We start from the raw sequence: 11,931 nt of genomic DNA, 5'->3' as shown, positions 1-11,931 counted from the left end.
TAGCAAAGATCAGATCTGGCACAACAGCTATATTCAGGGCCACTTGCTTGAATTTGCCTTAGTCCATTGTCATCCTGCAGGACAGGTCTAAATTTTGCAGGGGCCAGATGTGAGGTGAGATGAGGGCCAACATGGTTCATGCTGAACACCTGCTTTTCTTCTGGGAATCTGGAATTTGGGAATGTATTAAGCAAATTGTGCCTGCCTTTATGACTAACTCCCAGTAAAACCTTGGACACTGAATCCTTTAATCAGATTCCCCAATCCACCCATTTCATACATGCCACAATTTGGTGTTCCAGAAATTAAGTGTCTCTTTTGTGACTATTTTAAGAAAAGACTCTTGGACTCTTAACATCTGATTTCCTCCAGACTTTGTATGATGTGCCTTTACTCTTTGTTGATTTTGCTGCTTCTTTGTATCCTTTTCCTGTAAGTGAAGCTATACATACAATTAGTTGCTCAATTCTGTGAATCTTCCTAGTGAATCATCAAACCTGGGGATACTCTTAGAGACTCCAGCACAGACATCCTTCCACAGTTGTCTGTCATAGTCTGGGTAAAGAAAACTGGAGAGAATTCACAGGAGAAAGCACTGTCCCCTTTCTCCCACAATGCTGATCTTCCCCCAGCTGGGCTGCTGATCCTGGGATTGTGCCTGATTCATAGCAGGAGCAAGTGAAGGCAGACGTGGAAGAAGAAAATGTTGCATCAGAACGAGGACACCAGGAGCAGATGACAAATAGTAATCTAATTACATGGAGGCTGATGGTGAGCACTAGTAACAGCAGTTGAAGAGGAAATGCTGAGAACAAGCATATTCAACAATTCCACACATTTTTCATTATAGGAACTATGCCAGGGACTAGGCTAGGCATTGGACAAATGATAAAAGACCTGCTTCTGTCCTCAAGGAGAGTTTCTAAAAGCTATAATCCAGTCATGCTATCCAATTTATCTTCTCACGTAACTTTATCCACTGTCATACTTAATGTATCACATATACTGCTTTCAAAGCCCCATACACTTTTTTTTCGGGAGGGGGATCAAAACCAGGATTTGGGGCACGCAAGGTAGGCACTCTACCCCTGAGCTACATCACCAGCCCTTCACATGCTTTTGTGAAGGATTCAAGAATGAATAAGAGGAAGGCATTCATGACCTACAAGGACACAGAAATACCTAACACAAATACAGATACATGGTAGTGGTTGTGGCAATTAAAGATGCTGAGACTGAAACTAATGGAGCCTCAGAACTCCTAAGTGGAATATTAGTGTGTCAGTGTGGGCACTAGTCTGTCCCAGACCTGGTTTTTATTAGCATCCTCATCAGATGTGAGAGTAGGAGACCAAACCACCTATGGAAGAAACTAGCAGACAGATAAACCTGGGTTCAAATCCCAGTCAGGCCTGACACTTTATTTACAAGACCTAGTCAAGTCACTGAATTCCTCTAAAGAGTTACAAAATAGGTGATAATATTTTCCTTAGTTATGGAGAAAATGTTATGTGCAAAACACAAATTATACACTGAGCTTTCCATATATTGTTTGTCTTTCTTCTTTAAATCCCATCCCAGAAACATGGAAAAAGAGGAAATAAGAATAAGAGGAAGGGCAAGAATCAAGAGAAAATGCATTTATAGGGAATGGTAGTGGTATGGACAACAGTGGTCACTTAAGCTGTGTGTGCCTTAAATAACCTTCTCTCTCTGTGGCAGCTCAAAAGCAGGCAAGGAACATTGTCCCGCTTAAAGAGAAATGTTATTTAATCACCATCCTCTTCTCCATCCTCCCACCCCAACTCAAACAGCCATTTAATCCATCTTAGATAGATTCCATTCATTCATTCACTTAACTTCATAAAACATCTTCAACAGTGCTTCTCAAATGTGGTCCACAGACCAGTGTTCAAGTTAAGGAGCTCGCACCAGACTGGAGGGTGACTCCATCATGAAGCACATGGTTTACTTTATCAACACTGTTGTGATAGCAAGACTTTGAATGAAACAACATGTTGATTGACATTCTGAACACATACCTTATCTTCTAAAAGAACTCACAGCTGGCTACTTTGAGGAACACTATCTCAGAATATCAAGTCACCTGCTGAATAATCTTTGAACCAACATGAGCAGTGGTTTGTGGTCAGTTGACAGAGGAGTTCCCAATGGATTCGTGTCAAATAATAAACTTCTTTGTGGCAGAGCTTGTGCATGTGAGAAGTACCATCACATCTGACTCAGCAGATCTGGACCTGTGCTTTTTAAAAACAGAGGTGGTTTATTAAATAAAGGGAGTGAGTGAGAGGCCATGCAGGACACTAACCACAAACACTAGTGATGAGTACCTTGTGGAGACAGGCATTCAACTGCAGACTTGCAGTAAAGTATGCTCAACAAACAATTTCGATAAAAATGAAGGGCACTGGTGCTTACTAAAATGGAAGATTTTATAATGACACAAAATGTTGCCAATCTATACAACTGAAAGAAATTACCTCTGAATCCTGAGGATTTTTTTTTTTTTTTTTTTTGGTGGTGGGACTGGGCTTTCAATGCACAGCATCACGCTTGCTAGGCAGGCACTCTACCACTTGAGCCACTCCACCAGCTCAAAGATCTTAATTTTTTATCTTGCCACTCTTACTGTGACACTTGTAAATGAGTCTTAAGAGAAGGGAGTGTTAACACAGTGCCAGTGGCTCATGCCTGTAATCCTAGCTACCTGGGAGGCTGAGATCAGGAAGATTGTGATTCCAAGCCAGCACAGGCAAAAAAAAGTTCACAAGTCCCCATTACAACAGAAAAAAGCTGGACCTGGTGGTGCAACCTGTCATTCCAGTGATGGCAGGAAGTGTCACATAGAAGGATGGTGGTTCAGGCTGGCCTGGGCAAAAACCAAGACCCAGTCTCCAAAACAACTAGAGCAAAAAGGACTGGAGACTTGGCTCAAGAGGTAATACCTACCCAGCAAGCAGGAAGCCTTGAGTTCACACCCCAGTACTGCCAATAAATAAATAAATAAAAGACTAGGTAGTGTCTTGATTTCTGAGATGCACATTTCTGGGACCATCACCATTATCTAGCTACATTTTGCTAAAAAATAGGAAATGGTTTTAACTAAAAATAAAATGTGACTATCCAAAGCATCAAGCTCACCAGGGCACCACAAAGACTGGAAATTTTAGAGTGAAACGCAAATGCATTTTATAAACTAAAAACCATTTTAGCAAGGTATTTTTAACATACCTGATGGCAAAAAGATTCTGTACCCCAAGTGGTCTATGTGAGGGCTATTTGTAAGAACAGAATATGAAAGATGACCCAAATGTCCATCAACACATAAACGAGTAAATAAAACTATGTAATTAATAAGAGTTAATAGAATTAATAAGCAGCAACTCAGATCAATCTGAATTTATTGACATGGGAAGATAAGACATTTTAAGTGGAAAAAAGAGAAATTGGCAAATCAAAATAGTACTTCATTATATAAAATCGTTTAAAACCCAATTACAAAACAGTTTCAAATATGTGTATCTGTACGCATGTATGATATCTATAAAGTGAATAGAAAAGGAAATAGAAGGATATACATCCAATAGTTAAAAATGGTTACTTAGGGGCATATACTTCCTGTGAAGCAAAGAGACAGGAGAGATGGAGTCATGGTGGGGGAGAAAGAAAAAAAGGCAGGGATGGAGGGAAAGGAAATTATAATAGACAGTATTGCTATGGTTTGTCCCCACCAAAACTCATGTGGAGGCTTAATACTCAGTGCAGCAGTGTGGGAGGTGGGACCTAGTAGAAAGTGTTTGGGTCATGGAGTGGAGCCCTCAAGAAGGGATTAAGGTATTTCCCTCTAGAGTAGGTTAGTTAACTGGTTATTACAAAGCACCCCACCTCCTTTTTTCTCTTTTCTCGTTTCCATTATGTCATGATGCAGCCAGTGGATCTTGAACTTCCAGCCTCCAAAACTGTAAATTAAATAAACTTCTTTTCTTTATAAATTATTCTGTCTCTAGTATTCTATTATAGCAACAGGAAACAGACTAAGATAAACACTCTATAAATTAAAATCAAAACTGTTTCATCTCTGAAAAAGCTGTTTGTTATCATTACATTCATCATCTCCCTGGGACACTGGCTGAAGCTGGGTCCAAGTTTTGAAGTACTATTTCCTGTGACACCTGGAAATTTCAGAAGAATCTCCCCAAACCCTGCCAGCTTAACTGTGAAAATGTCAAAAACCACTGTCTGGGTAGGTGTGGTTATAAGGTTTCATTCAACATGGCTGTGACTGGTCACCTAACAGAACCCTAAAAATAGCCACCTCCAAACCCTCTTGAAAATATTCAATAAGCCCTGATACATCAGAAATATTGCATACTCACATAGAGCTGATAACAGTTTTCATAAATCCTCATTTTTCTGCCCTTTGTTTTGTTTCAGACATCCATGTTCAAGAAATGTCTAAGAAAGAAAATGACTAGTTTTCAGTAATCATGATAAGTAACATTTACAAGGTGCTGATCTCTGTTCTATGTGCTTATACTTTATTAACTCATTTATCCCACAACAAGCCTAGAAGTACTGTCATCATTCTCACTTTACGGATATGGAAATTTAACAAAATAAATCAAAGTAACTTGTCCAAGGCCTCACAACTGGTAGAATGGCAAGAACAATAAGGAGAGTCACATTCCTGTCAACTCTGATCTACAGACCCAGAGACTGGGTTCACTAAATGCTGAATTTTGTGGAACATTCACAGCATCCCAAAGGCCCACCTTCCATAATTCCAATCAGAAGCTCAGTGATAGGAAGAGGGGAGTCAGAAGGATGAACTATGAACTCACCCTGTGTCTGAAGTTTAAAAAAAAAAAGCCACAATTACTCATTACCACAATGTGGGTTTGTGTGATGCTGCCGCCAGGCACAAACAACAGCTGAGCACTCGGGGTGAAGTCACCTCACCACACACACAGGCAAGACATTCAGATATTCCTGGGTGTCTCCAGCACAGGAGTCTGGCTAGGAACTGGGCTTCTCTCAGCTCTCAGAAAGGATTCCTGGAACAAGAAAAGATTGGTCCTTTCTCTGGTCAGGCTTTACTCAGCCACTGAAACTGACAAAACTTTCCACTTCATGAATACATTTACAGTCTATAATCAAACACAAGAATATAAACATTAATAACTTTTTTTGTGACACTGGTGATCAAACCCAGGGCCTTGCACATGCTAGGCAAGTGCTCTACCACTGAGCTACATCCCCAGTCTAACCTTAATAATTCTTCTTTCTGCTTTTGAACACTAGACTTCATATAGAATTGACATTCTCTGTATGACCAAAATAGAAATATTTCAGAATCAATTTTAGCAAATCACATGCAATATGCTGTGTGTGGCTTCAGATATAGCTGGATGCAGGAGTTCAAATAATATTATCTCTATTTTGTTAATCAGGTAGCCCTCTCCCTATGTGTAGGTATGTCTCCTCACAGCTTCAAGTCCAAAGGCAAAATGTGGGCTTCCTTTCCAGTCACTCATACAAAAGACCCAGAACTAGTTTTGATTGGGCTTGATTGCCAAATACCTTCCCCTAAATCAATTGCTGTAGCCATTGAAGAGCTATGCTGTGATAGGCAGCCATAGGCTACACCACAATCCTGGAGCCAGGAGAGTAGGGGAACAATAGTTTCACAGAGGACATGCAGAGTTAGGTGGTCAGAAGAATGGGAGTGGGTGCTAGACTGGCAGGCAGAAACACTGGCAATGGATCTGAGACAGAGAGGGGTCCCTAAGAGCTGGGGTGGAGGGTCCATTGCTGCAGAGCGAGGATTTTTGTTAGGAAGCCTCTTCACAGACATTTATCCACCAAAATAAGGAGAACGGTATAGACATATTTCATCCTTGTTATAATCAGGCTAGCTAAAGCTACCTTTCAGTGCAAAACTGGGTCCACTGGGAAACATATAGAATCAGCTTGTCATTATATTTGACCTAGAAATTAAGTTATATTCCTGATCTCATGACAGAATTGTTCTCCAACTCACTGTGGCCCAAATTCAGCACATTGTTGATCTGTCTGCTCACGTACTCATGAAGTCCGGATGAATCTGTTGAGTAGCTGCCAGCACAATGCATGGCAGGGCCCCAAGTCAATTAGATCCTGGATCTCCTAAGCACGGCCAGCCACTCCACTCTCTCCCTCTGAACTGCTGTTCTTCCCGCTAGCCCTGGAAACAGGGCAGTGGTGCTGTGGACATTTCCCAGACACAATAAGATAAAATGAAGCTGCTAAAGGATGATGTTTTTCTTTTGTTTAGTTTTTTTGTTTGTTTTTTGGTTTTTTTTTAGACAGTGTCTTGCTACACAGCTGAACTGGTCTCATAGCCCAGACCAACCTGGAACTCACTGCCTCAGCCTCCTGAGCGTGGGATTACAGGTCTGCACCACCACACTCAGCTGCAGGATAACTTTTTAATACTTTTAATGATTGTGACTTCCAAAAAAAGAAAAAATAAGAGTATAATTGACTCTAATGCACCTACCACCTAATATTAATAGTTACTAAGCATGGGAATTTTGTTCCATCTCTATTGCCACTTACGCCTCTGATTATTTTGAAGCAAATCCCAGACAGTTTATACTCTAAATATTTCAGCATGTATCTCTAAAAGGTAAGGACTTTGTTTAATTTTGTTCTGAGGCAAAGCCATATGCCATCACACCTAAAAACTATTTAACAATAGCCCTTATTGTCACCACATGCCCAGTCAATGGCCATATTTCCCAGTCAGTGTCCATGTTTCCCTTATTTTCTTTGTTTTTAAACTAGAATTTATTTGAAACAACCAAAATAAAATCCAAGCATTATAACTGGTTGGTATGTCGCTTACATTTCTTTTAATCTATAGCTTCCTTTCCCACCTTGTTTTATTTTCCCTCAAAAATAAATAACAAAAAATAACAAACTTTTGAGGTAAAGCATGTGGTGACTTTTAAGGATATTTTCATGGAACTTTTACTACAATAAATTATAAGGTACAGAGGAATCAAGCACACTGATGAAGGTTGAGAATCCTGTACTTGCCTGAATTTACAGCATGAATCTGCCACTCATTAGCCATATGACTTAACTCTCTGTGCCTCTGTTTTCTCATCTTTAAAATGGAGTTGACAATAGAATAGGTTCTATTAAAACAAACTTTGTTGGGTTGTTTTAATGAATAAGTGACTTGATGTATGTCAATTGTTTAGAGAATAGTAAATAAAACACAGATGAGAAAATTGAGAGGCAATGAGGTGGCAGGACAGGGATAAGAACACTGATTTACACCCCCTCATTTAATGCCATGTTTCAAGCCATTGAAGAATAAGTACTCTCAGTGTAGTAGGCATCACCTTGGTGATGGTCTACTGCCATTCTGCTAAATCCCTGGGAAGACTTTAGGAGCCTTTTCCAGACCTCAGTCTCCCACTGTACAAAATGGGGAGTTGGAGGTATAGCAAAGATTCCTGAAGCCTCTTTTAGGAATCCTGAAGCCGAGCATTAAGGATGCCATATTTAACTTCACCTGACCATTACATCAGGCAAATTAATCAGAAAACAAAAATAATCACTGTTTTTCTTGAGATTTGCAGAGCTAAAAACATCTCATGACTAGACGATTAGGATCAGATGTGCATTGTCTGGCCACATAGAATCTTCACAACAGTGAGAAGGCGCACCCTAGACTGCAGCACCCATCATCCACCTATACAAACTACATGCTCCTAAGTCAGTTTCCCTGCAAGATGGCCTCTGGGTAAGTCTTCTGTCTTCTCAGTCAGTTTCTTGAATAAAATTGCCTCCCTTGCCTCAACACCTTGTCTCTTGACTTAATTGACCTATTCTGTGGTGAGCTGAGGGACTTGGGTCTAGTAACAATCCCAAAAGAAGACACCATCACAAGCCTGACAGGGAAGTCATCTTGGCCACCTCAGAGCTGCACCTTCAAATTGGCACCAACCACAGAACCTCTATATCCCCCAAAGCATCATCAGCCCTAGCCACACCTAGGTTTCGGTGGCTTGACTCAGAGGTACCCACCAATCCCACAGTAATCCTGATCCATTATGGGCCCAATGGCAGCTTCACAGATTACTCTGGGGCCCTGTGGGGGCATGCCTGTCCCAGGCAGCTGTACATATGTCAGCTGCAAAAGGAAGGCTAGCCTAATCAGGTCTGGGGCTGCTTGACTTTGTTTCTCCAAGGCCTGGCTGCAGAAGGTCTGGCTGCAAAAGGTCTTTTTCTGACAGTAGAGACAAGAGAGGCAGGTGACATGGATTCATCCTCAGGCAGACATCCTGGTGAGTCCTAGAGTGCCTCAAAAGCTACAGGTAGACAGAACAGTCCTGCCTTTCTACACATTGCTGGCTAAGCTGTTTAGTCTTTGATTTTTTTTTCTCTCACACTGTTGGCTTCCATTTCAATACAGAAGGGTGGTTTATACTGTCTCAAGTTGAGCATTAAAAATAAATTACTTCCAGGTGCTGGTAACCCACACCTGCAATCCTAGCTACTTGGGAGGCTGAGATTGGGAGAGCTGAGGTCTAGGTCAGCTCAGGCAAAAAAGTATATGAGACCTCATTTCAATGGAAAAAAAGCTAAGCACAGTGGTGCAGTCTGCTCATTGCAGTTATGGCAGGAAGCTTAAAATAGAAGGATTGTAACCCAGGCCAGCCAGGGAAAAAAGTGAGACCATATCTCCAAAATAACCACAGCAAAAGGGCTGGAGTCATGGATCAAGCATTACAGCACCTGTCCAGAAAATGCAAAGCCCTGAGTTCAAACTCTAGTAACACCAAAATAAATAAATAAATAAATACAAAATACAACTTACCAAATTATTTTCATAGTATCCAAGCCAACTATCTTTAGGGCTTGAGCTTCCTGAAATTCTAAACCCATTGTTAAGCCACCAGGAAAGTGGCAGGGAAGCCACTGTGAGATTCTGTCCACACTAAGGGTTCAGTCTGTGGCTGGTGGACCAGAGGTGGAGGGAGGGGCAGCTCACCTCACTGGAGTCTTTCCCAAGTGTCTATATTAGAAGCCCCAGCCTGGAATTCTTGACATCTCTTATCAAGGAGCACTTGGTCATGAATTTCTTTATCCACAAATACCTGAGGTCTTATTTACAAGGAACTGATTTATTAAACCTCTTCCTATGTGTCTACTAAAACTGTGGAGAAGCATGTAATATACATGAACTGAGAGAGAAGAAAATGAGGTGTGTGTTAGTCAGAGTACTCCAGAAAGGCGGAACCAACAGAATGCATATATACCAAGGAAGTTTAGCCTCATGCAGGCTAGCAAGTTCAAAATCTGCAGGGTATTCTATGCAGGCTAGAAACCCAGAGAAGAGCCCATATACTAGTTCAAGTACAAAGGCCATCTGCTTCAGAATTCCATCCTGCTCAGGTCTTTAACTGATTGGGCCCACCCACATTGTGAAAGGCAATCTGCTTTACTCACTTCACCGATTTTAGTGTAACCTCATGGGCTGGGGATGTGCCTCAAGTGGTAGAGTGCCTGCCTATCAGGCACAAGGCCCTGAGTTCAAACTCCCATTCTGATAGATGATAGATAGATAGATAGATAGATAGATAGATGTAATTTCATTCCTAACAGCCTCATAGAAACATCCAGAATAATACTTGATCAAATATCTGGGCCCTGAGGCCCAGCCAAGTTGATATATAAAATTAACCATCACAGCAGGAGAAGGAAAAGAAAATAGATGAGATTGCCCTGAGCATAGATCCAAAAAGCAGGGTATGACAGAGATCTAGAGGCCCCTTGGTTAAGGCTACCTTCCTGCTTTCATGTCTTACCCTGAGAGGGATTTGCTGGACAACAAGGTGCATGAACCCTTCTCGTTTCTCCAACGTTCATATGTTCGTCGATTGCCAAGCTATTTACTCACTATGTGACAAGCACTGAGGCTTAAAAAACTAATCAAGACTCATTCTTCTATACATTTAAAAAAGACCAAAATGGTAATTTTATATATATATATAACCACAACTGTAAAAAAATTAACTTAGTTCATGCCATCCATTAAGGGTCCAAAAGTCCAAAGCAGGAGACCAGAGACAAAACATAATTTCGGTATATAGGGTTACAGGTGGTAAGCTAGGGCAAGCCAGAGAAGCCAGCACCCACAAAGGTCAACAAAAATGGCCTCACTGTCTGGCCTACCTGCCTAACTGATCCTTTCTCGTCCCCACACTGAGCAAAGCTGCTGTGGACATGCGAATGTCATGGCATACCCCAACCAGACTTCTTGGTGGGACCCTCTTAGCACCCCAATGTGAAAATCTCTCTTCTCCAAAACTGCAGTTTCCCGCCACTTGCCCCTTGGCCACCTGTCCACAGATACTATAATAACTGCTCTTAGATTATAAAGTTTCTGAGCATTTACTCACTTAAGTACCACTGTATCTTCCAGAATGAGGCATTTTATTCTCCCAATTTTTATTTAGGAAGAAACAGTATTATAATAGTATTATTTTTTAATTCAACTATATTCTCATCTCCTGAACCCAGTAGTCAAATGCACAAACTCATGATGTTACGATGACTCCCCAGTGTCTCTCACAGCCTCCAAACTATGCTCGGAATCTCCCACACCTCTGCTGCCACCACCCCACTCTGACTCACCATAATCTCCCCTGGAGACTACTGCAGTGTCTGTTGGAACTGCGCAGTCTGCCCCAAGGACCTAGTCCTCACACATGATCAGAGTTGTCCTCTTAAAATTTAAGTCAGATCATGTCATCCTCTCTGCAAAATCCTCCAAGAGCTCCATGTCGCTCAGAATAATAATCCAGACCCTTGTTCATCCTTAACCTTTACCCCTGTGTATCTCCGATTTACTCTACCCCACAACAGCAATCTTCTTGCTGTTATATATTACATGCCAACCCTACTTCTGCCTCAGTGCCTTTGCACTAGCTGTACCCTCTGTCTGATTCACTCTTTCCCCCAAATATCCACATGGAAAATTTCTCTACCTCCCTCAAATCCTAATTCAAATATCATCTTCTAATTAAAATTCCAACCTCCCCCACATTCTTTATCTTGATCATCTCTTATTTTTCTGTAGCACATATTACAGAATGTTCTACCATATTTAACAAGCAAAATGATTTATTCCTGTGCTATATTTATTGTTTATTCTCCGTCACTACCTCACTAGAATGTTAACTTCACTGGGGCAGGTATTTTTGTCTATAGCCCAAATCCTTTAAATAGTGTTTGGCATTTCATCGGCATCCAAAAAGTAGTTGTTAAATGAATGAATAGATGGATGAATGGATGAAGGAATGAATGAATGAGTGAATGAATGATGAGAGAGCAACATTCACATCCCCCGAGCAACACTCCTGAGTATGAGGTGTCTTGCTTCTCTGGGCTGAGAACCTGAGGCAGAGGATATGAGGGACTTTCCCCTAAAAAAAACTCAACGAAGCCTTCTTACATTAGTATTCCTTCTGTGGCAATAGGTATCATAGATACATATTTTTCTGTAACGGTTGCCTAGCTACAGACACTGGACAGACTAACACCAATGAATAATTCCATCTTGATTAACATTTGGTTGGAATAAGTTTACATGCCAATGTGTTTCTGAACCACAAAACCCTTCAGGGCACCAACCATTTCCTGGTATTCTCCCCACACACACAAAAAAATGAATTATAACCATTGCCATACTTATAGTAGCCCTGGGAACAAGTAACAAATACCATGGGAGGTGAGGGGAAGAATTTCACAGGAAAAAATTGAAATATTCATCAAGCTAAAAGTTGGCTGAATAAATTAGAATGATTCTATCAAATGAAACACTGGGCAGTAGCTAATGTGATTGTGTAGATC

The sequence above is a fragment of the Castor canadensis genome, chromosome 9 (genome assembly GCF_047511655.1).
Source record: "Castor canadensis chromosome 9, mCasCan1.hap1v2, whole genome shotgun sequence".
NCBI lineage: Eukaryota > Metazoa > Chordata > Mammalia > Rodentia > Castoridae > Castor > Castor canadensis.
The sequence above is the reverse complement of the archived record's forward strand: the minus strand, read 5'-3'. Positions refer to the sequence as shown.